The sequence below is a fragment of the Triticum urartu genome, chromosome 5A, assembly GCF_056163025.1.
Source record: "Triticum urartu cultivar PI428250 chromosome 5A, HENAU_Tu73, whole genome shotgun sequence".
NCBI classification, from domain to species: domain Eukaryota; kingdom Viridiplantae; phylum Streptophyta; class Magnoliopsida; order Poales; family Poaceae; genus Triticum; species Triticum urartu.
Genome location: NC_141877.1, coordinates 71,972,055 through 71,995,815, shown reverse-complemented (window position 1 = coordinate 71,995,815; position 23,761 = coordinate 71,972,055). Strand labels below are relative to the sequence as shown.

General features: G+C 48.4%; 49 non-coding genes across 49 annotated transcripts; all 49 read left to right on the top strand.

The window, feature by feature from the left end:
• Positions 1-178: 178 nt before the first annotated feature.
• Positions 179-297, top strand: LOC147969270 (5S ribosomal RNA). The gene has a single exon (XR_015606356.1). It is a non-coding gene; the product is annotated as a 5S ribosomal RNA (ribosomal RNA).
• A 364-nt stretch (positions 298-661) lies between these two features.
• LOC147969269 (5S ribosomal RNA) lies at positions 662-780 on the top strand. The gene has a single exon (XR_015604970.1). It is a non-coding gene; the product is annotated as a 5S ribosomal RNA (ribosomal RNA).
• Positions 781-1,144: 364 nt separating this feature from the next.
• Positions 1,145-1,263, top strand: LOC147969268 (5S ribosomal RNA). Its single transcript, XR_015604969.1, has one exon. It is a non-coding gene; the product is annotated as a 5S ribosomal RNA (ribosomal RNA).
• Positions 1,264-1,627: 364 nt separating this feature from the next.
• Positions 1,628-1,746, top strand: LOC147969267 (5S ribosomal RNA). Its single transcript, XR_015606355.1, has one exon. It is a non-coding gene; the product is annotated as a 5S ribosomal RNA (ribosomal RNA).
• A 364-nt stretch (positions 1,747-2,110) lies between these two features.
• Positions 2,111-2,229, top strand: LOC147969266 (5S ribosomal RNA). Its single transcript, XR_015604968.1, has one exon. It is a non-coding gene; the product is annotated as a 5S ribosomal RNA (ribosomal RNA).
• A 364-nt stretch (positions 2,230-2,593) lies between these two features.
• On the top strand, positions 2,594-2,712 carry LOC147969265 (5S ribosomal RNA). The gene has a single exon (XR_015604967.1). It is a non-coding gene; the product is annotated as a 5S ribosomal RNA (ribosomal RNA).
• A 364-nt stretch (positions 2,713-3,076) lies between these two features.
• Positions 3,077-3,195, top strand: LOC147969264 (5S ribosomal RNA). The gene has a single exon (XR_015604966.1). It is a non-coding gene; the product is annotated as a 5S ribosomal RNA (ribosomal RNA).
• A 364-nt stretch (positions 3,196-3,559) lies between these two features.
• LOC147969263 (5S ribosomal RNA) lies at positions 3,560-3,678 on the top strand. Its single transcript, XR_015606354.1, has one exon. It is a non-coding gene; the product is annotated as a 5S ribosomal RNA (ribosomal RNA).
• Positions 3,679-4,042: 364 nt separating this feature from the next.
• Positions 4,043-4,161, top strand: LOC147969262 (5S ribosomal RNA). Its single transcript, XR_015604965.1, has one exon. It is a non-coding gene; the product is annotated as a 5S ribosomal RNA (ribosomal RNA).
• A 364-nt stretch (positions 4,162-4,525) lies between these two features.
• LOC147969261 (5S ribosomal RNA) lies at positions 4,526-4,644 on the top strand. Its single transcript, XR_015604964.1, has one exon. It is a non-coding gene; the product is annotated as a 5S ribosomal RNA (ribosomal RNA).
• Positions 4,645-5,008: 364 nt separating this feature from the next.
• Positions 5,009-5,127, top strand: LOC147969260 (5S ribosomal RNA). Its single transcript, XR_015606625.1, has one exon. It is a non-coding gene; the product is annotated as a 5S ribosomal RNA (ribosomal RNA).
• A 364-nt stretch (positions 5,128-5,491) lies between these two features.
• Positions 5,492-5,610, top strand: LOC147969259 (5S ribosomal RNA). Its single transcript, XR_015604963.1, has one exon. It is a non-coding gene; the product is annotated as a 5S ribosomal RNA (ribosomal RNA).
• Positions 5,611-5,974: 364 nt separating this feature from the next.
• On the top strand, positions 5,975-6,093 carry LOC147969258 (5S ribosomal RNA). The gene has a single exon (XR_015605836.1). It is a non-coding gene; the product is annotated as a 5S ribosomal RNA (ribosomal RNA).
• A 364-nt stretch (positions 6,094-6,457) lies between these two features.
• On the top strand, positions 6,458-6,576 carry LOC147969257 (5S ribosomal RNA). The gene has a single exon (XR_015604962.1). It is a non-coding gene; the product is annotated as a 5S ribosomal RNA (ribosomal RNA).
• Positions 6,577-6,940: 364 nt separating this feature from the next.
• LOC147969256 (5S ribosomal RNA) lies at positions 6,941-7,059 on the top strand. The gene has a single exon (XR_015604961.1). It is a non-coding gene; the product is annotated as a 5S ribosomal RNA (ribosomal RNA).
• Positions 7,060-7,423: 364 nt separating this feature from the next.
• LOC147969255 (5S ribosomal RNA) lies at positions 7,424-7,542 on the top strand. The gene has a single exon (XR_015605464.1). It is a non-coding gene; the product is annotated as a 5S ribosomal RNA (ribosomal RNA).
• A 364-nt stretch (positions 7,543-7,906) lies between these two features.
• On the top strand, positions 7,907-8,025 carry LOC147969254 (5S ribosomal RNA). The gene has a single exon (XR_015606436.1). It is a non-coding gene; the product is annotated as a 5S ribosomal RNA (ribosomal RNA).
• A 364-nt stretch (positions 8,026-8,389) lies between these two features.
• Positions 8,390-8,508, top strand: LOC147969253 (5S ribosomal RNA). The gene has a single exon (XR_015606624.1). It is a non-coding gene; the product is annotated as a 5S ribosomal RNA (ribosomal RNA).
• Positions 8,509-8,872: 364 nt separating this feature from the next.
• Positions 8,873-8,991, top strand: LOC147969252 (5S ribosomal RNA). Its single transcript, XR_015606623.1, has one exon. It is a non-coding gene; the product is annotated as a 5S ribosomal RNA (ribosomal RNA).
• A 364-nt stretch (positions 8,992-9,355) lies between these two features.
• LOC147969251 (5S ribosomal RNA) lies at positions 9,356-9,474 on the top strand. The gene has a single exon (XR_015604960.1). It is a non-coding gene; the product is annotated as a 5S ribosomal RNA (ribosomal RNA).
• Positions 9,475-9,838: 364 nt separating this feature from the next.
• Positions 9,839-9,957, top strand: LOC147969250 (5S ribosomal RNA). Its single transcript, XR_015605553.1, has one exon. It is a non-coding gene; the product is annotated as a 5S ribosomal RNA (ribosomal RNA).
• Positions 9,958-10,321: 364 nt separating this feature from the next.
• On the top strand, positions 10,322-10,440 carry LOC147969249 (5S ribosomal RNA). Its single transcript, XR_015604959.1, has one exon. It is a non-coding gene; the product is annotated as a 5S ribosomal RNA (ribosomal RNA).
• A 364-nt stretch (positions 10,441-10,804) lies between these two features.
• LOC147969248 (5S ribosomal RNA) lies at positions 10,805-10,923 on the top strand. The gene has a single exon (XR_015607189.1). It is a non-coding gene; the product is annotated as a 5S ribosomal RNA (ribosomal RNA).
• Positions 10,924-11,287: 364 nt separating this feature from the next.
• Positions 11,288-11,406, top strand: LOC147969247 (5S ribosomal RNA). Its single transcript, XR_015605849.1, has one exon. It is a non-coding gene; the product is annotated as a 5S ribosomal RNA (ribosomal RNA).
• Positions 11,407-11,770: 364 nt separating this feature from the next.
• LOC147969246 (5S ribosomal RNA) lies at positions 11,771-11,889 on the top strand. Its single transcript, XR_015606478.1, has one exon. It is a non-coding gene; the product is annotated as a 5S ribosomal RNA (ribosomal RNA).
• A 364-nt stretch (positions 11,890-12,253) lies between these two features.
• On the top strand, positions 12,254-12,372 carry LOC147969245 (5S ribosomal RNA). Its single transcript, XR_015607188.1, has one exon. It is a non-coding gene; the product is annotated as a 5S ribosomal RNA (ribosomal RNA).
• A 364-nt stretch (positions 12,373-12,736) lies between these two features.
• LOC147969244 (5S ribosomal RNA) lies at positions 12,737-12,855 on the top strand. Its single transcript, XR_015606138.1, has one exon. It is a non-coding gene; the product is annotated as a 5S ribosomal RNA (ribosomal RNA).
• A 364-nt stretch (positions 12,856-13,219) lies between these two features.
• Positions 13,220-13,338, top strand: LOC147969243 (5S ribosomal RNA). Its single transcript, XR_015607187.1, has one exon. It is a non-coding gene; the product is annotated as a 5S ribosomal RNA (ribosomal RNA).
• A 364-nt stretch (positions 13,339-13,702) lies between these two features.
• LOC147969242 (5S ribosomal RNA) lies at positions 13,703-13,821 on the top strand. The gene has a single exon (XR_015605811.1). It is a non-coding gene; the product is annotated as a 5S ribosomal RNA (ribosomal RNA).
• A 364-nt stretch (positions 13,822-14,185) lies between these two features.
• LOC147969241 (5S ribosomal RNA) lies at positions 14,186-14,304 on the top strand. The gene has a single exon (XR_015606700.1). It is a non-coding gene; the product is annotated as a 5S ribosomal RNA (ribosomal RNA).
• Positions 14,305-14,668: 364 nt separating this feature from the next.
• On the top strand, positions 14,669-14,787 carry LOC147969240 (5S ribosomal RNA). The gene has a single exon (XR_015605723.1). It is a non-coding gene; the product is annotated as a 5S ribosomal RNA (ribosomal RNA).
• Positions 14,788-15,150: 363 nt separating this feature from the next.
• LOC147969239 (5S ribosomal RNA) lies at positions 15,151-15,269 on the top strand. Its single transcript, XR_015607186.1, has one exon. It is a non-coding gene; the product is annotated as a 5S ribosomal RNA (ribosomal RNA).
• Positions 15,270-15,633: 364 nt separating this feature from the next.
• Positions 15,634-15,752, top strand: LOC147969238 (5S ribosomal RNA). The gene has a single exon (XR_015607185.1). It is a non-coding gene; the product is annotated as a 5S ribosomal RNA (ribosomal RNA).
• A 364-nt stretch (positions 15,753-16,116) lies between these two features.
• Positions 16,117-16,235, top strand: LOC147969237 (5S ribosomal RNA). The gene has a single exon (XR_015607184.1). It is a non-coding gene; the product is annotated as a 5S ribosomal RNA (ribosomal RNA).
• Positions 16,236-16,599: 364 nt separating this feature from the next.
• Positions 16,600-16,718, top strand: LOC147969236 (5S ribosomal RNA). Its single transcript, XR_015607183.1, has one exon. It is a non-coding gene; the product is annotated as a 5S ribosomal RNA (ribosomal RNA).
• Positions 16,719-17,082: 364 nt separating this feature from the next.
• LOC147969235 (5S ribosomal RNA) lies at positions 17,083-17,201 on the top strand. Its single transcript, XR_015607182.1, has one exon. It is a non-coding gene; the product is annotated as a 5S ribosomal RNA (ribosomal RNA).
• A 364-nt stretch (positions 17,202-17,565) lies between these two features.
• LOC147969234 (5S ribosomal RNA) lies at positions 17,566-17,684 on the top strand. Its single transcript, XR_015606353.1, has one exon. It is a non-coding gene; the product is annotated as a 5S ribosomal RNA (ribosomal RNA).
• Positions 17,685-18,048: 364 nt separating this feature from the next.
• LOC147969233 (5S ribosomal RNA) lies at positions 18,049-18,167 on the top strand. The gene has a single exon (XR_015607181.1). It is a non-coding gene; the product is annotated as a 5S ribosomal RNA (ribosomal RNA).
• Positions 18,168-18,531: 364 nt separating this feature from the next.
• On the top strand, positions 18,532-18,650 carry LOC147969232 (5S ribosomal RNA). The gene has a single exon (XR_015605816.1). It is a non-coding gene; the product is annotated as a 5S ribosomal RNA (ribosomal RNA).
• Positions 18,651-19,014: 364 nt separating this feature from the next.
• LOC147969231 (5S ribosomal RNA) lies at positions 19,015-19,133 on the top strand. The gene has a single exon (XR_015605769.1). It is a non-coding gene; the product is annotated as a 5S ribosomal RNA (ribosomal RNA).
• A 364-nt stretch (positions 19,134-19,497) lies between these two features.
• LOC147969230 (5S ribosomal RNA) lies at positions 19,498-19,616 on the top strand. The gene has a single exon (XR_015607180.1). It is a non-coding gene; the product is annotated as a 5S ribosomal RNA (ribosomal RNA).
• Positions 19,617-19,980: 364 nt separating this feature from the next.
• LOC147969229 (5S ribosomal RNA) lies at positions 19,981-20,099 on the top strand. Its single transcript, XR_015605768.1, has one exon. It is a non-coding gene; the product is annotated as a 5S ribosomal RNA (ribosomal RNA).
• Positions 20,100-20,463: 364 nt separating this feature from the next.
• On the top strand, positions 20,464-20,582 carry LOC147969228 (5S ribosomal RNA). The gene has a single exon (XR_015607179.1). It is a non-coding gene; the product is annotated as a 5S ribosomal RNA (ribosomal RNA).
• Positions 20,583-20,946: 364 nt separating this feature from the next.
• LOC147969227 (5S ribosomal RNA) lies at positions 20,947-21,065 on the top strand. The gene has a single exon (XR_015607178.1). It is a non-coding gene; the product is annotated as a 5S ribosomal RNA (ribosomal RNA).
• A 364-nt stretch (positions 21,066-21,429) lies between these two features.
• LOC147969226 (5S ribosomal RNA) lies at positions 21,430-21,548 on the top strand. Its single transcript, XR_015607177.1, has one exon. It is a non-coding gene; the product is annotated as a 5S ribosomal RNA (ribosomal RNA).
• Positions 21,549-21,916: 368 nt separating this feature from the next.
• LOC147969225 (5S ribosomal RNA) lies at positions 21,917-22,035 on the top strand. Its single transcript, XR_015607176.1, has one exon. It is a non-coding gene; the product is annotated as a 5S ribosomal RNA (ribosomal RNA).
• A 364-nt stretch (positions 22,036-22,399) lies between these two features.
• LOC147969224 (5S ribosomal RNA) lies at positions 22,400-22,518 on the top strand. Its single transcript, XR_015607175.1, has one exon. It is a non-coding gene; the product is annotated as a 5S ribosomal RNA (ribosomal RNA).
• Positions 22,519-22,882: 364 nt separating this feature from the next.
• Positions 22,883-23,001, top strand: LOC147969223 (5S ribosomal RNA). Its single transcript, XR_015607174.1, has one exon. It is a non-coding gene; the product is annotated as a 5S ribosomal RNA (ribosomal RNA).
• Positions 23,002-23,365: 364 nt separating this feature from the next.
• LOC147969222 (5S ribosomal RNA) lies at positions 23,366-23,484 on the top strand. Its single transcript, XR_015606440.1, has one exon. It is a non-coding gene; the product is annotated as a 5S ribosomal RNA (ribosomal RNA).
• Positions 23,485-23,761: the final 277 nt, after the last annotated feature.

Here is a 23,761-nt window from a genome sequence, read left to right as displayed (position 1 = left end):
ATAGAGGGAGGGGTGGAAATCGTGGTAAACTCGTCTTCGTAGTTGAGCGAGAGAGTAAGTAGTATAGGGCATTATCCATTAGTAGGCGACGGTTGTAATGGTAGTAAGAATGTATAGCCGTCTTTGCAGCGGCCGTGGGAGTGGGAAGCATAAGGGATGAAGCCGGGGGTAACATGTCGGATGCGATCATACCAGCACTAAAGCACGGGATCCCATCAGAACTCCGAAGTTAAGCGTGCTTGGGCGAGAGTAGTACTAGGATGGGTGACCTCCTGGGAAGTCCTCGTGTTGCATTCCCTTTTTAATTATTTTTGTACGTACGTGAGGAACAGAACGCACGTGCGTGATATATATTAAGCCTGTCATCATATTTTTGACATTTGCGATATGTTTTAGCTCGGAGCTCGTTAGTCACGCGGCTAGGGAGAGTTGGGGCGCGAAAAGCGCGTTGTGAAAGGGGTGTAAAATACGTGTTGCTGCGATATAGAGGGAGGGGTGGAAATCGTGGTAAACTCGTCTTCGTAGTTGAGCGAGAGAGTAAGTAGTATAGGGCATTATCCATTAGTAGGCGACGGTTGTAATGGTAGTAAGAATGTATAGCCGTCTTTGCAGCGGACGTGGGAGTGGGAAGCATAAGGGATGAAGCCGGGGGTAACATGTCGGATGCGATCATACCAGCACTAAAGCACCGGATCCCATCAGAACTCCGAAGTTAAGCGTGCTTGGGCGAGAGTAGTACTAGGATGGGTGACCTCCTGGGAAGTCCTCGTGTTGCATTCCCTTTTTAATTATTTTTGTACGTACGTGAGGAACAGAACGCACGTGCGTGATATATATTAAGCCTGTCATCATATTTTTGACATTTGCGATATGTTTTAGCTCGGAGCTCGTTAGTCACGCGGCTAGGGAGAGTTGGGGCGCGAAAAGCGCGTTGTGAAAGGGGTGTAAAATACGTGTTGCTGCGGTATAGAGGGAGGGGTGGAAATCGTGGTAAACTCGTCTTCGTAGTTGAGCGAGAGAGTAAGTAGTATAGGGCATTATCCATTAGTAGGCGACGGTTGTAATGGTAGTAAGAATGTATAGCCGTCTTTGCAGCGGACGTGGGAGTGGGAAGCATAAGGGCTGAAGCCGGGGGTAACATGTCGGATGCGATCATACCAGCACTAAAGCACCGGATCCCATCAGAACTCCGAAGTTAAGCGTGCTTGGGCGAGAGTAGTACTAGGATGGGTGACCTCCTGGGAAGTCCTCGTGTTGCATTCCCTTTTTAATTATTTTTGTACGTACGTGAGGAACAGAACGCACGTGCGTGATATATATTAAGCCTGTCATCATATTTTTGACATTTGCGATATGTTTTAGCTCGGAGCTCGTTAGTCACGCGGCTAGGGAGAGTTGGGGCGCGAAAAGCGCGTTGTGAAAGGGGTGTAAAATACGTGTTGCTGCGGTATAGAGGGAGGGGTGGAAATCGTGGTAAACTCGTCTTCGTAGTTGAGCGAGAGAGTAAGTAGTATAGGGCATTATCCATTAGTAGGCGACGGTTGTAATGGTAGTAAGAATGTATAGCCGTCTTTGCAGCGGCCGTGGGAGTGGGAAGCATAAGGGATGAAGCCGGGGGTAACATGTCGGATGCGATCATACCAGCACTAAAGCACGGGATCCCATCAGAACTCCGAAGTTAAGCGTGCTTGGGCGAGAGTAGTACTAGGATGGGTGACCTCCTGGGAAGTCCTCGTGTTGCATTCCCTTTTTAATTATTTTTGTACGTACGTGAGGAACAGAACGCACGTGCGTGATATATATTAAGCCTGTCATCATATTTTTGACATTTGCGATATGTTTTAGCTCGGAGCTCGTTAGTCACGCGGCTAGGGAGAGTTGGGGCGCGAAAAGCGCGTTGTGAAAGGGGTGTAAAATACGTGTTGCTGCGATATAGAGGGAGGGGTGGAAATCGTGGTAAACTCGTCTTCGTAGTTGAGCGAGAGAGTAAGTAGTATAGGGCATTATCCATTAGTAGGCGACGGTTGTAATGGTAGTAAGAATGTATAGCCGTCTTTGCAGCGGACGTGGGAGTGGGAAGCATAAGGGATGAAGCCGGGGGTAACATGTCGGATGCGATCATACCAGCACTAAAGCACCGGATCCCATCAGAACTCCGAAGTTAAGCGTGCTTGGGCGAGAGTAGTACTAGGATGGGTGACCTCCTGGGAAGTCCTCGTGTTGCATTCCCTTTTTAATTATTTTTGTACGTACGTGAGGAACAGAACGCACGTGCGTGATATATATTAAGCCTGTCATCATATTTTTGACATTTGCGATATGTTTTAGCTCGGAGCTCGTTAGTCACGCGGCTAGGGAGAGTTGGGGCGCGAAAAGCGCGTTGTGAAAGGGGTGTAAAATACGTGTTGCTGCGGTATAGAGGGAGGGGTGGAAATCGTGGTAAACTCGTCTTCGTAGTTGAGCGAGAGAGTAAGTAGTATAGGGCATTATCCATTAGTAGGCGACGGTTGTAATGGTAGTAAGAATGTATAGCCGTCTTTGCAGCGGACGTGGGAGTGGGAAGCATAAGGGATGAAGCCGGGGGTAACATGTCGGATGCGATCATACCAGCACTAAAGCACCGGATCCCATCAGAACTCCGAAGTTAAGCGTGCTTGGGCGAGAGTAGTACTAGGATGGGTGACCTCCTGGGAAGTCCTCGTGTTGCATTCCCTTTTTAATTATTTTTGTACGTACGTGAGGAACAGAACGCACGTGCGTGATATATATTAAGCCTGTCATCATATTTTTGACATTTGCGATATGTTTTAGCTCGGAGCTCGTTAGTCACGCGGCTAGGGAGAGTTGGGGCGCGAAAAGCGCGTTGTGAAAGGGGTGTAAAATACGTGTTGCTGCGGTATAGAGGGAGGGGTGGAAATCGTGGTAAACTCGTCTTCGTAGTTGAGCGAGAGAGTAAGTAGTATAGGGCATTATCCATTAGTAGGCGACGGTTGTAATGGTAGTAAGAATGTATAGCCGTCTTTGCAGCGGACGTGGGAGTGGGAAGCATAAGGGCTGAAGCCGGGGGTAACATGTCGGATGCGATCATACCAGCACTAAAGCACCGGATCCCATCAGAACTCCGAAGTTAAGCGTGCTTGGGCGAGAGTAGTACTAGGATGGGTGACCTCCTGGGAAGTCCTCGTGTTGCATTCCCTTTTTAATTATTTTTGTACGTACGTGAGGAACAGAACGCACGTGCGTGATATATATTAAGCCTGTCATCATATTTTTGACATTTGCGATATGTTTTAGCTCGGAGCTCGTTAGTCACGCGGCTAGGGAGAGTTGGGGCGCGAAAAGCGCGTTGTGAAAGGGGTGTAAAATACGTGTTGCTGCGGTATAGAGGGAGGGGTGGAAATCGTGGTAAACTCGTCTTCGTAGTTGAGCGAGAGAGTAAGTAGTATAGGGCATTATCCATTAGTAGGCGACGGTTGTAATGGTAGTAAGAATGTATAGCCGTCTTTGCAGCGGCCGTGGGAGTGGGAAGCATAAGGGATGAAGCCGGGGGTAACATGTCGGATGCGATCATACCAGCACTAAAGCACGGGATCCCATCAGAACTCCGAAGTTAAGCGTGCTTGGGCGAGAGTAGTACTAGGATGGGTGACCTCCTGGGAAGTCCTCGTGTTGCATTCCCTTTTTAATTATTTTTGTACGTACGTGAGGAACAGAACGCACGTGCGTGATATATATTAAGCCTGTCATCATATTTTTGACATTTGCGATATGTTTTAGCTCGGAGCTCGTTAGTCACGCGGCTAGGGAGAGTTGGGGCGCGAAAAGCGCGTTGTGAAAGGGGTGTAAAATACGTGTTGCTGCGGTATAGAGGGAGGGGTGGAAATCGTGGTAAACTCGTCTTCGTAGTTGAGCGAGAGAGTAAGTAGTATAGGGCATTATCCATTAGTAGGCGACGGTTGTAATGGTAGTAAGAATGTATAGCCGTCTTTGTAGCGGACGTGGGAGTGGGAAGCATAAGGGATGAAGCCGGGGGTAACATGTCGGATGCGATCATACCAGCACTAAAGCACCGGATCCCATCAGAACTCCGAAGTTAAGCGTGCTTGGGCGAGAGTAGTACTAGGATGGGTGACCTCCTGGGAAGTCCTCGTGTTGCATTCCCTTTTTAATTATTTTTGTACGTACGTGAGGAACAGAACGCACGTGCGTGATATATATTAAGCCTGTCATCATATTTTTGACATTTGCGATATGTTTTAGCTCGGAGCTCGTTAGTCACGCGGCTAGGGAGAGTTGGGGCGCGAAAAGCGCGTTGTGAAAGGGGTGTAAAATACGTGTTGCTGCGGTATAGAGGGAGGGGTGGAAATCGTGGTAAACTCGTCTTCGTAGTTGAGCGAGAGAGTAAGTAGTATAGGGCATTATCCATTAGTAGGCGACGGTTGTAATGGTGGTAAGAATGTATAGCCGTCTTCGTAGCGGACGTGGGAGTGGGAAGCATAAGGGATGAAGCCGGGGGTAACATGTTGGATGCGATCATACCAGCACTAAAGCACCGGATCCCATCAGAACTCCGAAGTTAAGCGTGCTTGGGCGAGAGTAGTACTAGGATGGGTGACCTCCTGGGAAGTCCTCGTGTTGCATTCCCTTTTTAATTATTTTTGTACGTACGTGAGGAACAGAACGCACGTGCGTGATATATATTAAGCCTGTCATCATATTTTTGACATTTGCGATATGTTTTAGCTCGGAGCTCGTTAGTCACGCGGCTAGGGAGAGTTGGGGCGCGAAAAACGCGTTGTGAAAGGGGTGTAAAATACGTGTTGCTGCGGTATAGAGGGAGGGGTGGAAATCGTGGTAAACTCGTCTTCGTAGTTGAGCGAGAGAGTAAGTAGTATAGGGCATTATCCATTAGTAGGCGACGGTTGTAATGGTAGTAAGAATGTATAGCCGTCTTTGTAGCGGACGTGGGAGTGGGAAGCATAAGGGATGAAGCCGGGGGTAACATGTCTGATGCGATCATACCAGCACTAAAGCACCGGATCCCATCAGAACTCCGAAGTTAAGCGTGCTTGGGCGAGAGTAGTACTAGGATGGGTGACCTCCTGGGATGTCCTCGTGTTGCATTCCCTTTTTAATTATTTTTGTACGTACGTGAGGAACAGAACGCACGTGCGTGATATATATTAAGCCTGTCATCATATTTTTGACATTTGCGATATGTTTTAGCTCGGAGCTCGTTAGTCACGCGGCTAGGGAGAGTTGGGGCGCGAAAAGCGCGTTGTGAAAGGGGTGTAAAATACGTGTTGCTGCGGTATAGAGGGAGGGGTGGAAATCGTGGTAAACTCGTCTTCGTAGTTGAGCGAGAGAGTAAGTAGTATAGGGCATTATCCATTAGTAGGCGACGGTTGTAATGGTAGTAAGAATGTATAGCCGTCTTTGTAGCGGACGTGGGAGTGGGAAGCATAAGGGATGAAGCCGGGGGTAACATGTCGGATGCGATCATACCAGCACTAAAGCACCGGATCCCATCAGAACTCCGAAGTTAAGCGTGCTTGGGCGAGAGTAGTACTAGGATGGGTGACCTCCTGGGAAGTCCTCGTGTTGCATTCCCTTTTTAATTATTTTTGTACGTACGTGAGGAACAGAACGCACGTGCGTGATATATATTAAGCCTGTCATCATATTTTTGACATTTGCGATATGTTTTAGCTCGGAGCTCGTTAGTCACGCGGCTAGGGAGAGTTGGGGCGCGAAAAGCGCGTTGTGAAAGGGGTGTAAAATACGTGTTGCTGCGGTATAGAGGGAGGGGTGGAAATCGTGGTAAACTCGTCTTCGTAGTTGAGCGAGAGAGTAAGTAGTATAGGGCATTATCCATTAGTAGGCGACGGTTGTAATGGTAGTAAGAATGTATAGCCGTCTTTGTAGCGGACGTGGGAGTGGGAAGCATAAGGGATGAAGCCGGTGGTAATATGTCGGATGCGATCATACCAGCACTAAAGCACCGGATCCCATCAGAACTCCGAAGTTAAGCGTGCTTGGGCGAGAGTAGTACTAGGATGGGTGACCTCCTGGGAAGTCCTCGTGTTGCATTCGCTTTTTAATTATTTTTGTACGTACGTGAGGAACAGAACGCACGTGCGTGATATATATTAAGCCTGTCATCATATTTTTGACATTTGCGATATGTTTTAGCTCGGAGCTCGTTAGTCACGCGGCTAGGGAGAGTTGGGGCGCGAAAAGCGCGTTGTGAAAGGGGTGTAAAATACGTGTTGCTGCGGTATAGAGGGAGGGGTGGAAATCGTGGTAAACTCGTCTTCGTAGTTGAGCGAGAGAGTAAGTAGTATAGGGCATTATCCATTAGTAGGCGACGGTTGTAATGGTAGTAAGAATGTATAGCCGTCTTTGCAGCGGACGTGGGAGTGGGAAGCATAAGGGATGAAGCCGGTGGTAATATGTCGGATGCGATCATACCAGCACTAAAGCACCGGATCCCATCAGAACTCCGAAGTTAAGCGTGCTTGGGCGAGAGTAGTACTAGGATGGGTGACCTCCTGGGAAGTCCTCGTGTTGCATTCCCTTTTTAATTATTTTTGTACGTACGTGAGGAACAGAACGCACGTGCGTGATATATATTAAGCCTGTCATCATATTTTTGACATTTGCGATATGTTTTAGCTCGGAGCTCGTTAGTCACGCGGCTAGGGAGAGTTGGGGCGCGAAAAGCGCGTTGTGAAAGGGGTGTAAAATACGTGTTGCTGCGGTATAGAGGGAGGGGTGGAAATCGTGGTAAACTCGTCTTCGTAGTTGAGCGAGAGAGTAAGTAGTATAGGGCATTATCCATTAGTAGGCGACGGTTGTAATGGTAGTAAGAATGTATAGCCGTCTTTGTAGCGGACGTGGGAGTGGGAAGCATAAGGGCTGAAGCCGGGGGTAACATGTCGGATGCGATCATACCAGCACTAAAGCACCGGATCCCATCAGAACTCCGAAGTTAAGCGTGCTTGGGCGAGAGTAGTACTAGGATGGGTGACCTCCTGGGAAGTCCTCGTGTTGCATTCCCTTTTTAATTATTTTTGTACGTACGTGAGGAACAGAACGCACGTGCGTGATATATATTAAGCCTGTCATCATATTTTTGACATTTGCGATATGTTTTAGCTCGGAGCTCGTTAGTCACGCGGCTAGGGAGAGTTGGGGCGCGAAAAGCGCGTTGTGAAAGGGGTGTAAAATACGTGTTGCTGCGGTATAGAGGGAGGGGTGGAAATCGTGGTAAACTCGTCTTCGTAGTTGAGCGAGAGAGTAAGTAGTATAGGGCATTATCCATTAGTAGGCGACGGTTGTAATGGTAGTAAGAATGTATAGCCGTCTTTGTAGCGGACGTGGGAGTGGGAAGCATAAGGGATGAAGCCGGGGGTAACATGTCGAATGCGATCATACCAGCACTAAAGCACCGGATCCCATCAGAACTCCGAAGTTAAGCGTGCTTGGGCGAGAGTAGTACTAGGATGGGTGACCTCTTGGGAAGTCCTCGTGTTGCATTCCCTTTTTAATTATTTTTGTACGTACGTGAGGAACAGAACGCACGTGCGTGATATATATTAAGCCTGTCATCATATTTTTGACATTTGCGATATGTTTTAGCTCGGAGCTCGCTAGTCACGCGGCTAGGGAGAGTTGGGGCGCGAAAAGCGCATTGTGAAAGGGGTGTAAAATACGTGTTGCTGCGGTATAGAGGGAGGGGTGGAAATCGTGGTAAACTCGTCTTCGTAGTTGAGCGAGAGAGTAAGTAGTATAGGGCATTATCCATTAGTAGGCGACGGTTGTAATGGTAGTAAGAATGTATAGCCGTCTTTGTAGCGGACGTGGGAGTGGGAAGCATAAGGGATGAAGCCGGGGGTAACATGTCGGATGCGATCATACCAGCACTAAAGCACCGAATCCCATCAGAACTCCGAAGTTAAGCGTGCTTGGGCGAGAGTAGTACTAGGATGGGTGACCTCCTGGGAAGTCCTCGTGTTGCATTCCCTTTTTAATTATTTTTGTACGTACGTGAGGAACAGAACGCACGTGCGTGATATATATTAAGCCTGTCATCATATTTTTGACATTTGCGATATGTTTTAGCTCGGAGCTCGTTAGTCACGCGGCTAGGGAGAGTTGGGGCGCGAAAAACGCGTTGTGAAAGGGGTGTAAAATACGTGTTGCTGCGGTATAGAGGGAGGGGTGGAAATCGTGGTAAACTCGTCTTCGTAGTTGAGCGAGAGAGTAAGTAGTATAGGGCATTATCCATTAGTAGGCGACGGTTGTAATGGTAGTAAGAATGTATAGCCGTCTTTGTAGCGGACGTGGGAGTGGGAAGCATAAGGGATGAAGCCGGGGGTAACATGTCTGATGCGATCATACCAGCACTAAAGCACCGGATCCCATCAGAACTCCGAAGTTAAGCGTGCTTGGGCGAGAGTAGTACTAGGATGGGTGACCTCCTGGGATGTCCTCGTGTTGCATTCCCTTTTTAATTATTTTTGTACGTACGTGAGGAACAGAACGCACGTGCGTGATATATATTAAGCCTGTCATCATATTTTTGACATTTGCGATATGTTTTAGCTCGGAGCTCGTTAGTCACGCGGCTAGGGAGAGTTGGGGCGCGAAAAGCGCGTTGTGAAAGGGGTGTAAAATACGTGTTGCTGCGGTATAGAGGGAGGGGTGGAAATCGTGGTAAACTCGTCTTCATAGTTGAGCGAGAGAGTAAGTAGTATAGGGCATTATCCATTAGTAGGCGACGGTTGTAATGGTAGTAAGAATGTATAGCCGTCTTTGTAGCGGACGTGGGAGTGGGAAGCATAAGGGATGAAGCCGGGGGTAACATGTCTGATGCGATCATACCAGCACTAAAGCACCGGATCCCATCAGAACTCCGAAGTTAAGCGTGCTTGGGCGAGAGTAGTACTAGGATGGGTGACCTCCTGGGATGTCCTCGTGTTGCATTCCCTTTTTAATTATTTTTGTACGTACGTGAGGAACAGAACGCACGTGCGTGATATATATTAAGCCTGTCATCATATTTTTGACATTTGCGATATGTTTTAGCTCGGAGCTCGTTAGTCACGCGGCTAGGGAGAGTTGGGGCGCGAAAAGCGCGTTGTGAAAGGGGTGTAAAATACGTGTTGCTGCGGTATAGAGGGAGGGGTGGAAATCGTGGTAAACTCGTCTTCGTAGTTGAGCGAGAGAGTAAGTAGTATAGGGCATTATCCATTAGTAGGCGACGGTTGTAATGGTAGTAAGAATGTATAGCCGTCTTTGCAGCGGACGTGGGAGTGGGAAGCATAGGGGATGAAGCCGGGGGTAACATGTCGGATGCGATCATACCAGCACTAAAGCACCGGATCCCATCAGAACTCCGAAGTTAAGCGTGCTTGGGCGAGAGTAGTACTAGGATGGGTGACCTCCTGGGAAGTCCTCGTGTTGCATTCCCTTTTTAATTATTTTTGTACGTACGTGAGGAACAGAACGCACGTGCGTGATATATATTAAGCCTGTCATCATATTTTTGACATTTGCGATATGTTTTAGCTCGGAGCTCGTTAGTCACGCGGCTAGGGAGAGTTGGGGCGCGAAAAGCGCGTTGTGAAAGGGGTGTAAAATACGTGTTGCTGCGGTATAGAGGGAGGGGTGGAAATCGTGGTAAACTCGTCTTCGTAGTTGAGCGAGAGAGTAAGTAGTATAGGGCATTATCCATTAGTAGGCGACGGTTGTAATGGTAGTAAGAATGTATAGCCGTCTTTGCAGCGGACGTGGGAGTGGGAAGCATAAGGGATGAAGCCGGTGGTAACATGTCGGATGCGATCATACCAGCACTAAAGCACCGGATCCCATCAGAACTCCGAAGTTAAGCGTGCTTGGGCGAGAGTAGTACTAGGATGGGTGACCTCCTGGGAAATCCTCGTGTTGCATTCCCTTTTTAATTATTTTTGTACGTACGTGAGGAACAGAACGCACGTGCGTGATATATATTAAGCCTGTCATCATATTTTTGACATTTGCGATATGTTTTAGCTCGGAGCTCGTTAGTCACGCGGCTAGGGAGAGTTGGGGCGCGAAAAGCGCGTTGTGAAAGGGGTGTAAAATACGTGTTGCTGCGGTATAGAGGGAGGGGTGGAAATCGTTATAAACTCGTCTTCGTAGTTGAGCGAGAGAGTAAGTAGTATAGGGCATTATCCATTAGTAGGCGACGGTTGTAATGGTAGTAAGAATGTATAGCCGTCTTTGCAGCGGACGTGGGAGTGGGAAGCATAGGGGATGAAGCCGGGGGTAGCATGTCGGATGCGATCATACCAGCACTAAAGCACCGGATCCCATCAGAACTCCGAAGTTAAGCGTGCTTGGGCGAGAGTAGTACTAGGATGGGTGACCTCCTGGGAAGTCCTCGTGTTGCATTCCCTTTTTAATTATTTTTGTACGTACGTGAGGAACAGAACGCACGTGCGTGATATATATTAAGCCTGTCATCATATTTTTGACATTTGCGATATGTTTTAGCTCGGAGCTCGTTAGTCACGCGGCTAGGGAGAGTTGGGGCGCGAAAAGCGCGTTGTGAAAGGGGTGTAAAATACGTGTTGCTGCGGTATAGAGGGAGGGGTGGAAATCGTGGTAAACTCGTCTTCGTAGTTGAGCGAGAGAGTAAGTAGTATAGGGCATTATCCATTAGTAGGCGACGGTTGTAATGGTAGTAAGAATGTATAGCCGTCTTTGCAGCGGACGTGGGAGTGGGAAGCATAAGGGATGAAGCCGGGGGTAACATGTCGGATGCGATCATACCAGCACTAAAGCACCGGATCCCATCAGAACTCCGAAGTTAAGCGTGCTTGGGCGAGAGTAGTACTAGGATGGGTGACCTCCTGGGAAGTCCTCGTGTTGCATTCCCTTTTTAATTATTTTTGTACGTACGTGAGGAACAGAACGCACGTGCGTGATATATATTAAGCCTGTCATCATATTTTTGACATTTGCGATATGTTTTAGCTCGGAGCTCGTTAGTCACGCGGCTAGGAAGAGTTGGGGCGCGAAAAGCGCGTTGTGAAAGGGGTGTAAAATACGTGTTGCTGCGGTATAGAGGGAGGGGTGGAAATCGTGGTAAACTCGTCTTCGTAGTTGAGCGAGAGAGTAAGTTGTATAGGGCATTATCCATTAGTAGGCGACGGTTGTAATGGTAGTAAGAATGTATAGCCGTCTTTGCAGCGGACGTGGGAGTGGGAAGCATAGGGGATGAAGCCGGGGGTAACATGTCGGATGCGATCATACCAGCACTAAATCACCGGATCCCATCAGAACTCCGAAGTTAAGCGTGCTTGGGCGAGAGTAGTACTAGGATGGGTGACCTCCTGGGAAGTCCTCGTGTTGCATTCCCTTTTTAATTATTTTTGTACGTACGTGAGGAACAGAACGCACGTGCGTGATATATATTAAGCCTGTCATCATATTTTTGACATTTGCGATATGTTTTAGCTCGGAGCTCGTTAGTCACGCGGCTAGGGAGAGTTGGGGCGCGAAAAGCGCGTTGTGAAAGGGGTGTAAAATACGTGTTGCTGCGGTATAGAGGGAGGGGTGGAAATCGTGGTAAACTCGTCTTCGTAGTTGAGCGAGAGAGTAAGTAGTATAGGGCATTATCCATTAGTAGGCGACGGTTGTAATGGTAGTAAGAATGTATAGCCGTCTTTGTAGCGGACGTGGGAGTGGGAAGCATAAGGGATGAAGCCGGGGGTAACATGTCGGATGCGATCATACAAGCACTAAAGCACCGGATCCCATCAGAACTCCGAAGTTAAGCGTGCTTGGGCGAGAGTAGTACTAGGATGGGTGACCTCCTGGGAAGTCCTCGTGTTGCATTCCCTTTTTAATTATTTTTGTACGTACGTGAGGAACAGAACGCACGTGCGTGATATATATTAAGCCTGTCATCATATTTTTGACATTTGCGATATGTTTTAGCTCGGAGCTCGTTAGTCACGCGGCTAGGGAGAGTTGGGGCGCGAAAAGCGCGTTGTGAAAGGGGTGTAAAATACGTGTTGCTGCGGTATAGAGGGAGGGGTGGAAATCGTGGTAAACTCGTCTTCGTAGTTGAGCGAGAGAGTAAGTAGTATAGGGCATTATCCATTAGTAGGCGACGGTTGTAATGGTAGTAAGAATGTATAGCCGTCTTTGCAGCGGACGTGGCAGTGGGAAGCATAAGGGATGAAGCCGGGGGTAACATGTCGGATGCGATCATACCAGCACTAAAGCACCGGATCCCATCAGAACTCCGAAGTTAAGCGTGCTTGGGCGAGAGTAGTACTAGGATGGGTGACCTCCTGGGAAGTCCTCGTGTTGCATTCCCTTTTTAATTACTTTTGTACGTACGTGAGGAACAGAAACCACGTGCGTGATATATATTAAGCCTGTCATCATATTTTTGACATTTGCGATATGTTTTAGCTCGGAGCTCGTTAGTCACGCGGCTAGGGAGAGTTGGGGCGCGAAAAGCGCGTTGTGAAAGGGGTGTAAAATACGTGTTGCTGCGGTATAGAGGGAGGGGTGGAAATCGTGGTAAACTCGTCTTCGTAGTTGAGCGAGAGAGTAAGTAGTATAGGGCATTATCCATTAGTAGGCGACGGTTGTAATGGTAGTAAGAATGTATAGCCGTCTTTGCAGCGGACGTGGGAGTGGGAAGCATAGGGGATGAAGCCGGGGGTAACATGTCGGATGCGATCATACCAGCACTAAAGCACCGGATCCCATCAGAACTCCGAAGTTAAGCGTGCTTGGGCGAGAGTAGTACTACGATGGGTGACCTCCTGGGAAGTCCTCGTGTTGTATTCCCTTTTTAATTATTTTTGTACGTACGTGAGGAACAGAACGCACGTGCGTGATATATATTAAGCCTGTCATCATATTTTTGACATTTGCGATATGTTTTAGCTCGGAGCTCGTTAGTCACGCGGCTAGGGAGAGTTGGGGCGCGAAAAGCGCGTTGTGAAAGGGGTGTAAAATACGTGTTGCTGCGGTATAGAGGGAGGGGTGGAAATCGTGGTAAACTCCTCTTCGTAGTTGAGCGAGAGAGTAAGTAGTATAGGGCATTATCCATTAGTAGGCGACGGTTGTAATGGTAGTAAGAATGTATAACCGTCTTTGCAGCGGACGTGGGAGTGGGAAGCATAGGGGATGAAGCCGGGGGTAACATGTCGGATGCGATCATACCAGCACTAAAGCACCGGATCCCATCAGAACTCCGAAGTTAAGCGTGCTTGGGCGAGAGTAGTACTAGGATGGGTGACCTCCTGGGAAGTCCTCGTGTTGCATTCCCTTTTTAATTATTTTTGTACGTACGTGAGGAACAGAACGCACGTGCGTGATATATATTAAGCCTGTCATCATATTTTTGACATTTGCGATATGTTTTAGCTCGGAGCTCGTTAGTCACGCGGCTAGGGAGAGTTGGGGCGCGAAAAGCGCGTTGTGAAAGGGGTGTAAAATACGTGTTGCTGCGGTATAGAGGGAGGGGTGGAAATCGTGGTAAACTCGTCTTCGTAGTTGAGCGAGAGAGTAAGTAGTATAGGGCATTATCCATTAGTAGGCGACGGTTGTAATGGTAGTAAGAATGTATAGCCGTCTTTGCAGCGGACGTGGGAGTGGGAAGCATAAGGGATGAAGCCGGGGGTAACATGTCGGATGCGATCATACCAGCACTAAAGCACCGGATCCCATCAGAACTCCGAAGTTAAGTGTGCTTGGGCGAGAGTAGTACTAGGATGGGTGACCTCCTGGGAAGTCCTCGTGTTGCATTCCCTTTTTAATTATTTTTGTACGTACGTGAGGAACAGAACGCACGTGCGTGATATATATTAAGCCTGTCATCATATTTTTGACATTTGCGATATGTTTTAGCTCGGAGCTCGTTAGTCACGCGGCTAGGGAGAGTTGGGGCGCGAAAAGCGCGTTGTGAAAGGGGTGTAAAATACGTGTTGCTGCGGTATAGAGGGAGGGGTGGAAATCGTGGTAAACTCGTCTTCGTAGTTGAGCGAGAGAGTAAGTGGTATAGGGCATTATCCATTAGTAGGCGACGGTTGTAATGGTAGTAAGAATGTATAGCCGTCTTTGCAGCGGACGTGGGAGTGGGAAGCATAGGGGATGAAGCCGGGGGTAACATGTCGGATGCGATCATACCAGCACTAAAGCACCGGATCCCATCAGAACTCCGAAGTTAAGCGTGCTTGGGCGAGAGTAGTACTACGATGGGTGACCTCCTGGGAAGTCCTCCTGTTGTATTCCATTTTTAATTATTTTTGTACGTACGTGAGGAACAGAACGCACGTGCGTGATATATATTAAGCCTGTCATCATATTTTTGACATTTGCGATATGTTTTAGCTCGGAGCTCGTTAGTCACGCGGCTAGGGAGAGTTGGGGCGCGAAAAGCGCGTTGTGAAAGGGGTGTAAAATACGTGTTGCTGCGGTATAGAGGGAGGGGTGGAAATCGTGGTAAACTCGTCTTCGTAGTTGAGCGAGAGAGTAAGTAGTATAGGGCATTATCCATTAGTAGGCGACGGTTGTAATGGTAGTAAGAATGTATAGCCGTCTTTGCAGCGGACGTGGGAGTGGGAAGCATAGGGGATGAAGCCGGGGGCAACATGTTGGATGCGATCATACCAGCACTAAAGCACCGGATCCCATCAGAACTCCGAAGTTAAGCGTGCTTGGGCGAGAGTAGTACTAGGATGGGTGACCTCCTGGGAAGTCCGCGTGTTGCATTCCCTTTTTAATTATTTTTGTACGTACGTGAGGAACAGAACGCACGTGCGTGATATATATTAAGCATGTCATCATATTTTTGACATTTGCGATATGTTTTAGCTCGGAGCTCGTTAGTCACGCGGCTAGGGAGAGTTGGGGCGCGAAAAGCGCGTTGTGAAAGGGTGTAAAATACGTGTTGCTGCGGTATAGAGGGAGGGGTGGAAATCGTGGTAAACTCGTCTTCGTAGTTGAGCGAGAGAGTAAGTAGTATAGGGCATTATCCATTAGTAGGCGACGGTTGTAATGGTAGTAAGAATGTATAGCCGTCTTTGCAGCGGACGTGGGAGTGGGAAGCATAGGGGATGAAGCCGGGGGTAACATGTCGGATGCGATCATACCAGCACTAAAGCACCGGATCCCATCAGAACTCCGAAGTTAAGCGTGCTTGGGCGAGAGTAGTACTAGGATGGGTGACCTCCTGGGAAGTCCTCGTGTTGCATTCCCTTTTTAATTATTTTTGTACGTACGTGAGGAACAGAACGCACGTGCGTGATATATATTAAGCCTGTCATCATATTTTTGACATTTGCGATATGTTTTAGCTCGGAGCTCGTTAGTCACGCGGCTAGGGAGAGTTGGGGCGCGAAAAGCGCGTTGTGAAAGGGGTGTAAAATACGTGTTGCTGCGGTATAGAGGGAGGGGTGGAAATCGTGGTAAACTCGTCTTCGTAGTTGAGCGAGAGAGTAAGTGGTATAGGGCATTATCCATTAGTAGGCGACGGTTGTAATGGTAGTAAGAATGTATAGCCGTCTTTGCAGCGGACGTGGGAGTGGGAAGCATAGGGGATGAAGCCGGGGGTAACATGTCGGATGCGATCATACCAGCACTAAAGCACCGGATCCCATCAGAACTCCGAAGTTAAGCGTGCTTGGGCGAGAGTAGTACTAGGATGGGTGACCTCCTGGGAAGTCCTCGTGTTGCATTCCCTTTTTAATTATTTTTGTACGTACGTGAGGAACAGAACGCACGTGCGTGATATATATTAAGCCTGTCATCATATTTTTGACATTTGCGATATGTTTTAGCTCGGAGCTCGTTAGTCACGCGGCTAGGGAGAGTTGGGGCGCGAAAAGCGCGTTGTGAAAGGGGTGTAAAATACGTGTTGCTGCGGTATAGAGGGAGGGGTGGAAATCGTGGTAAACTCGTCTTCGTAGTTGAGCGAGAGAGTAAGTAGTATAGGGCATTATCCATTAGTAGGCGACGGTTGTAATGGTAGTAAGAATGTATAGCCGTCTTTGCAGCGGACGTGGGAGTGGGAAGCATAGGGGATGAAGCCGGGGGTAACATGTCGGATGCGATCATACCAGCACTAAAGCACCGGATCCCATCAGAACTCCGAAGTTAAGCGTGCTTGGGCGAGAGTAGTACTAGGATGGGTGACCTCCTGGGAAGTCCTCGTGTTGCATTCCCTTTTTAATTATTTTTGTACGTACGTGAGGAACAGAACGCACGTGCGTGATATATATTAAGCCTGTCATCATATTTTTGACATTTGCGATATGTTTTAGCTCGGAGCTCGTTAGTCACGCGGCTAGGGAGAGTTGGGGCGCGAAAAGCGCGTTGTGAAAGGGGTGTAAAATACGTGTTGCTGCGGTATAGAGGGAGGGGTGGAAATCGTGGTAAACTCGTCTTCGTAGTTGAGCGAGAGAGTAAGTAGTATAGGGCATTATCCATTAGTAGGCGACGGTTGTAATGGTAGTAAGAATGTATAGCCGTCTTTGCAGCGGACGTGGGAGTGGGAAGCATAGGGGATGAAGCCGGGGGTAACATGTCGGATGCGATCATACCAGCACTAAAGCACCGGATCCCATCAGAACTCCGAAGTTAAGCGTGCTTGGGCGAGAGTAGTACTAGGATGGGTGACCTCCTGGGAAGTCCTCGTGTTGCATTCCCTTTTTAATTATTTTTGTACGTACGTGAGGAACAGAACGCACGTGCGTGATATATATTAAGCCTGTCATCATATTTTTGACATTTGCGATATGTTTTAGCTCGGAGCTCGTTAGTCACGCGGCTAGGGAGAGTTGGGGCGCGAAAAGCGCGTTGTGAAAGGGGTGTAAAATACGTGTTGCTGCGGTATAGAGGGAGGGGTGGAAATCGTGGTAAACTCGTCTTCGTAGTTGAGCGAGAGAGTAAGTGGTATAGGGCATTATCCATTAGTAGGCGACGGTTGTAATGGTAGTAAGAATGTATAGCCGTCTTTGCAGCGGACGTGGGAGTGGGAAGCATAGGGGATGAAGCCGGGGGTAACATGTCGGATGCGATCATACCAGCACTAAAGCACCGGATCCCATCAGAACTCCGAAGTTAAGCGTGCTTGGGCGAGAGTAGTACTAGGATGGGTGACCTCCTGGGAAGTCCTCGTGTTGCATTCCCTTTTTAATTATTTTTGTACGTACGTGAGGAACAGAACGCACGTGCGTGATATATATTAAGCCTGTCATCATATTTTTGACATTTGCGATATGTTTTAGCTCGGAGCTCGTTAGTCACGCGGCTAGGGAGAGTTGGGGCGCGAAAAGCGCGTTGTGAAAGGGGTGTAAAATACGTGTTGCTGCGGTATAGAGGGAGGGGTGGAAATCGTGGTAAACTCGTCTTCGTAGTTGAGCGAGAGAGTAAGTAGTATAGGGCATTATCCATTAGTAGGCGACGGTTGTAATGGTAGTAAGAATGTATAGCCGTCTTTGCAGCGGACGTGGGAGTGGGAAGCATAGGGGATGAAGCCGGGGGTAACATGTCGGATGCGATCATACCAGCACTAAAGCACGGGATCCCATCAGAACTCCGAAGTTAAGCGTGCTTGGGCGAGAGTAGTACTAGGATGGGTGACCTCCTGGGAAGTCCTCGTGTTGCATTCCCTTTTTAATTATTTTTGTACGTACGTGAGGAACAGAACGCACGTGCGTGATATATATTAAGCCTGTCATCATATTTTTGACATTTGCGATATGTTTTAGCTCGGAGCTCGTTAGTCACGCGGCTAGGGAGAGTTGGGGCGCGAAAAGCGCGTTGTGAAAGGGGTGTAAAATACGTGTTGCTGCGGTATAGAGGGAGGGGTGGAAATCGTGGTAAACTCGTCTTCGTAGTTGAGCGAGAGAGTAAGTAGTATAGGGCATTATCCATTAGTAGGCGACGATTGTAATGGTAGTAAGAATGTATAGCCGTCTTTGCAGCGGACGTGGGAGTGGGAAGCATAGGGGATGAAGCCGGGGGTAACATGTCGGATGCGATCATACCAGCACTAAAGCACCGGATCCCATCAGAACTCCGAAGTTAAGCGTGCTTGGGCGAGAGTAGTACTAGGATGGGTGACCTCCTGGGAAGTCCTCGTGTTGCATTCCCTTTTTAATTATTTTTGTACGTACGTGAGGAACAGAACGGACGTGCGTGATATATATTAAGCCTGTCATCATATTTTTGACATTTGCGATATGTTTTAGCTCGGAGCTCGTTAGTCACGCGGCTAGGGAGAGTTGGGGCGCGAAAAGCGCGTTGTGAAAGGGGTGTAAAATACGCGTTGCTGCGGTATAGAGGGAGGGGTGGAAATCGTGGTAAACTCGTCTTCGTAGTTCAGCGAGAGAGTAAGTAGTATAGGGCATTATCCATTAGTAGGCGACGGTTGTAATGGTAGTAAGAATGTATAGCCGTCTTTGCAGCGGACGTGGGAGTGGGAAGCATAGGGGATGAAGCCGGGGGTAACATGTCGGATGCGATCATACCAGCACTAAAGCACCGGATCTCATCAGAACTCCGAAGTTAAGCGTGCTTGGGCGAGAGTAGTACTAGGATGGGTGACCTCCTGGGAAGTCCTCGTGTTGCATTCCCTTTTTAATTATTTTTGTACGTACGTGAGGAACAGAACGCACGTGCGTGATATATATTAAGCCTGTCATCATATTTTTGACATTTGCGATATGTTTTAGCTCGGAGCTCGTTAGTCACGCGGCTAGGGAGAGTTGGGGCGCGAAAAGCGCGTTGTGAAAGGGGTGTAAAATACGTGTTGCTGCGGTATAGAGGGAGGGGTGGAAATCGTGGTAAACTCGTCTTCGTAGTTGAGCGAGAGAGTAAGTAGTATAGGGCATTATCCATTAGTAGGCGACGGTTGTAATGGTAGTAAGAATGTATAGCCGTCTTTGCAGCGGACGTGGGAGTGGGAAGCATAGGGGATGAAGCCGGGGGTAACATGTCGGATGCGATCATACCAGCACTAAAGCACCGGATCCCATTAGAACTCCGAAGTTAAGCGTGCTTGGGCGAGAGTAGTACTAGGATGGGTGACCTCCTGGGAAGTCCTCGTGTTGCATTCCCTTTTTAATTATTTTTGTACGTACGTGAGGAACAGAACGCACGTGCGTGATATATATTAAGCCTGTCATCATATTTTTGACATTTGCGATATGTTTTAGCTCGGAGCTCGTTAGTCACGCGGCTAGGGAGAGTTGGGGCGCGAAAAGCGTGTTGTGAAAGGGGTGTAAAATACGTGTTGCTGCGGTATAGAGGGAGGGGTGGAAATCGTGGTAAACTCGTCTTCGTAGTTGAGCGAGAGAGTAAGTAGTATAGGGCATTATCCATTAGTAGGCGACGGTTGTAATGGTAGTAAGAATGTATAGCCGTCTTTGCAGCGGACGTGGGAGTGGGAAGCATAGGGGATGAAGCCGGGGGTAACATGTCGGATGCGATCATACCAGCACTAAAGCACCGGATCCCATCAGAACTCCGAAGTTAAGCGTGCTTGGGCGAGAGTAGTACTAGGATGGGTGACCTCCTGGGAAGTCCTCGTGTTGCATTCCCTTTTTAATTATTTTTGTACGTACGTGAGGAACAGAACGCACGTGCGTGATATATATTAAGCCTGTCATCATATTTTTGACATTTGCGATATGTTTTATCTCGGAGCTCGTTAGTCACGCGGCTAGGGAGAGTTGGGGCGCGAAAAGCGCGTTGTGAAAGGGGTGTAAAATACGTGTTGCTGCGGTATAGAGGGAGGGGTGGAAATCGTGGTAAACTCGTCTTCGTAGTTGAGCGAGAGAGTAAGTAGTATAGGGCATTATCCATTAGTAGGCGACGGTTGTAATGGTAGTAAGAATGTATAGCCGTCTTTGCAGCGGACGTGGGAGTGGGAAGCATAGGGGATGAAGCCGGGGGTAACATGTCGGATGCGATCATACCAGCACTAAAGCACCGGATCCCATTAGAACTCCGAAGTTAAGCGTGCTTGGGCGAGAGTAGTACTAGGATGGGTGACCTCCTGGGAAGTCCTCGTGTTGCATTCCCTTTTTAATTATTTTTGTACGTACGTGAGGAACAGAACGCACGTGCGTGATATATATTAAGCCTGTCATCATATTTTTGACATTTGCGATATGTTTTAGCTCGGAGCTCGTTAGTCACGCGGCTAGGGAGAGTTGGGGCGCGAAAAGCGCGTTGTGAAAGGGGTGTAAAATACGTGTTGCTGCGGTATAGAGGGAGGGGTGGAAATCGTGGTAAACTCGTCTTCGTAGTTGAGCGAGAGAGTAAGTAGTATAGGGCATTATCCATTAGTAGGCGACGGTTGTAATGGTAGTAAGAATGTATAGCCGTCTTTGCAGCGGACGTGGGAGTGGGAAGCATAGGGGATGAAGCCGGGGGTAACATGTCGGATGCGATCATACCAGCACTAAAGCACCGGATCCCATCAGAACTCCGAAGTTAAGCGTGCTTGGGCGAGAGTAGTACTAGGATGGGTGACCTCCTGGGAAGTCCTCGTGTTGCATTCCCTTTTTAATTATTTTTGTACGTACGTGAGGAACAGAACGCACGTGCGTGATATATATTAAGCCTGTCATCATATTTTTGACATTTGCGATATGTTTTATCTCGGAGCTCGTTAGTCACGCGGCTAGGGAGAGTTGGGGCGCGAAAAGCGCGTTGTGAAAGGGGTGTAAAATACGTGTTGCTGCGGTATAGAGGGAGGGGTGGAAATCGTTATAAACTCGTCTTCGTAGTTGAGCGAGAGAGTAAGTAGTATAGGGCATTATCCATTAGTAGGCGACGGTTGTAATGGTAGTAAGAATGTATAGCCGTCTTTGCAGCGGACGTGGGAGTGGGAAGCATAGGGGATGAAGCCGGGGGTAACATGTCGGATGCGATCATACCAGCACTAAAGCACCGGATCCCATCAGAACTCCGAAGTTAAGCGTGCTTGGGCGAGAGTAGTACTAGGATGGGTGACCTCCTGGGAAGTCCTCGTGTTGCATTCCCTTTTTAATTATTTTTGTACGTACGTGAGGAACAGAACGCACGTGCGTGATATATATTAAGCCTGTCATCATATTTTTGACATTTGCGATATGTTTTAGCTCGGAGCTCGTTAGTCACGCGGCTAGGGAGAGTTGGGGCGCGAAAAGCGCGTTGTGAAAGGGGTGTAAAATACGCGTTGCTGCGGTATAGAGGGAGGGGTGGAAATCGTGATAAACTCGTCTTCGTAGTTGAGCGAGAGAGTAAGTGGTATAGGGCATTATCCATTAGTAGGCGACGGTTGTAATGGTAGTAAGAATGTATAGCCGTCTTTGTAGCGGACGTGGGAGTGGGAAGCATAAGGGATGAAGCCGGGGGTAACATGTCGGATGCGATCATACCAGCACTAAAGCACCGGATCCCATCAGAACTCCGAAGTTAAGCGTGCTTGGGCGAGAGTAGTACTAGGATGGGTGACCTCCTGGGAAGTCCTCGTGTTGCATTCCCTTTTTAATTATTTTTGTACGTACGTGAGGAACAGAACGCACGTGCGTGCGTGATATATATTAAGCCTGTCATCATATTTTTGACATTTGCGATATGTTTTAGCTCGGAGCTCGTTAGTCACGCGGCTAGGGAGAGTTGGGGCGCGAAAAGCGCGTTGTGAAAGGGGTGTAAAATACGTGTTGCTGCGGTATAGAGGGAGGGGTGGAAATCGTGGTAAACTCGTCTTCGTAGTTGAGCGAGAGAGTAAGTAGTATAGGGCATTATCCATTAGTAGGCGACGGTTGTAATGGTAGTAAGAATGTATAGCCGTCTTTGTAGCGGACGTGGGAGTGGGAAGCATAAGGGATGAAGCCGGGGGTAACATGTCGGATGCGATCATACCAGCACTAAAGCACCGGATCCCATCAGAACTCCGAAGTTAAGCGTGCTTGGGCGAGAGTAGTACTAGGATGGGTGACCTCCTGGGAAGTCCTCGTGTTGCATTCCCTTTTTAATTATTTTTGTACGTACGTGAGGAACAGAACGCACGTGCGTGATATATATTAAGCCTGTCATCATATTTTTGACATTTGCGATATGTTTTAGCTCGGAGCTCGTTAGTCACGCGGCTAGGGAGAGTTGGGGCGCGAAAAGCGCGTTGTGAAAGGGGTGTAAAATACGTGTTGCTGCGGTATAGAGGGAGGGGTGGAAATCGTGGTAAACTCGTCTTCGTAGTTGAGCGAGAGAGTAAGTCGTATAGGGCATTATCCATTAGTAGGCGACGGTTGTAATGGTAGTAAGAATGTATAGCCGTCTTTGCAGCGGACGTGGGAGTGGGAAGCATAGGGGATGAAGCCGGGGGTAACATGTCGGATGCGATCATACCAGCACTAAAGCACCGGATCCCATCAGAACTCCGAAGTTAAGCGTGCTTGGGCGAGAGTAGTACTAGGATGGGTGACCTCCTGGGAAGTCCTCGTGTTGCATTCCCTTTTTAATTATTTTTGTACGTACGTGAGGAACAGAACGCACGTGCGTGATATATATTAAGCCTGTCATCATATTTTTGACATTTGTGATATGTTTTAGCTCGGAGCTCGTTAGTCACGCGGCTAGGGAGAGTTGGGGCGCGAAAAGCGCGTTGTGAAAGGGGTGTAAAATACGTGTTGCTGCGGTATAGAGGGAGGGGTGGAAATCGTGGTAAACTCGTCTTCGTAGTTGAGCGAGAGAGTAAGTAGTATAGGGCATTATCCATTAGTAGGCGACGGTTGTAATGGTAGTAAGAATGTATAGCCGTCTTTGCAGCGGACGTGGGAGTGGGAAGCATAGGGGATGAAGCCGGGGGTAACATGTCGGATGCGATCATACCAGCACTAAAGCACCGGATCCCATCAGAACTCCGAAGTTAAGCGTGCTTGGGCGAGAGTAGTACTAGGATGGGTGACCTCCTGGGAAGTCCTCGTGTTGCATTCCCTTTTTAATTATTTTTGTACGTACGTGAGGAACAGAACGCACGTGCGTGATATATATTAAGCCTGTCATCATATTTTTGGCATTTGCGATATGTTTTAGCTCGGAGCTCGTTAGTCACGCGGCTAGGGAGAGTTGGGGCGCGAAAAGCGCGTTGTGAAAGGGGTGTAAAATACGCGTTGTTGCGGTATAGAGGGAGGGGTGGAAATCGTGATAAACTCGTCTTCGTAGTTGAGCGAGAGAGTAAGTAGTATAGGGCATTATCCATTAGTAGGCGACGGTTGTAATGGTAGTAAGAATGTATAGCCGTCTTTGCAGCGGACGTGGGAGTGGGAAGCATAGGGGATGAAGCCGGGGGTAACATGTCGGATGCGATCATACCAGCACTAAAGCACCGGATCTCATCAGAACTCCGAAGTTAAGCGTGCTTGGGCGAGAGTAGTACTAGGATGGGTGACCTCCTAAGAAGTCCTCGTGTTGCATTCCCTTTTTAATTATTTTTGTACGTACGTGAGGAACAGAACGCACGTGCGTGATATATATTAAGCCTGTCATCATATTTTTGACATTTGCGATATGTTTTAGCTCGGAGCTCGTTAGTCACGCGGCTAGGGAGAGTTGGGGCGCGAAAAGCGCGTTGTGAAAGGGGTGTAAAATACGCGTTGCTGCGGTATAGAGGGAGGGGTGGAAATCGTGATAAACTCGTCTTCGTAGTTGAGCGAGAGAGTAAGTGGTATAGGGCATTATCCATTAGTAGGCGACG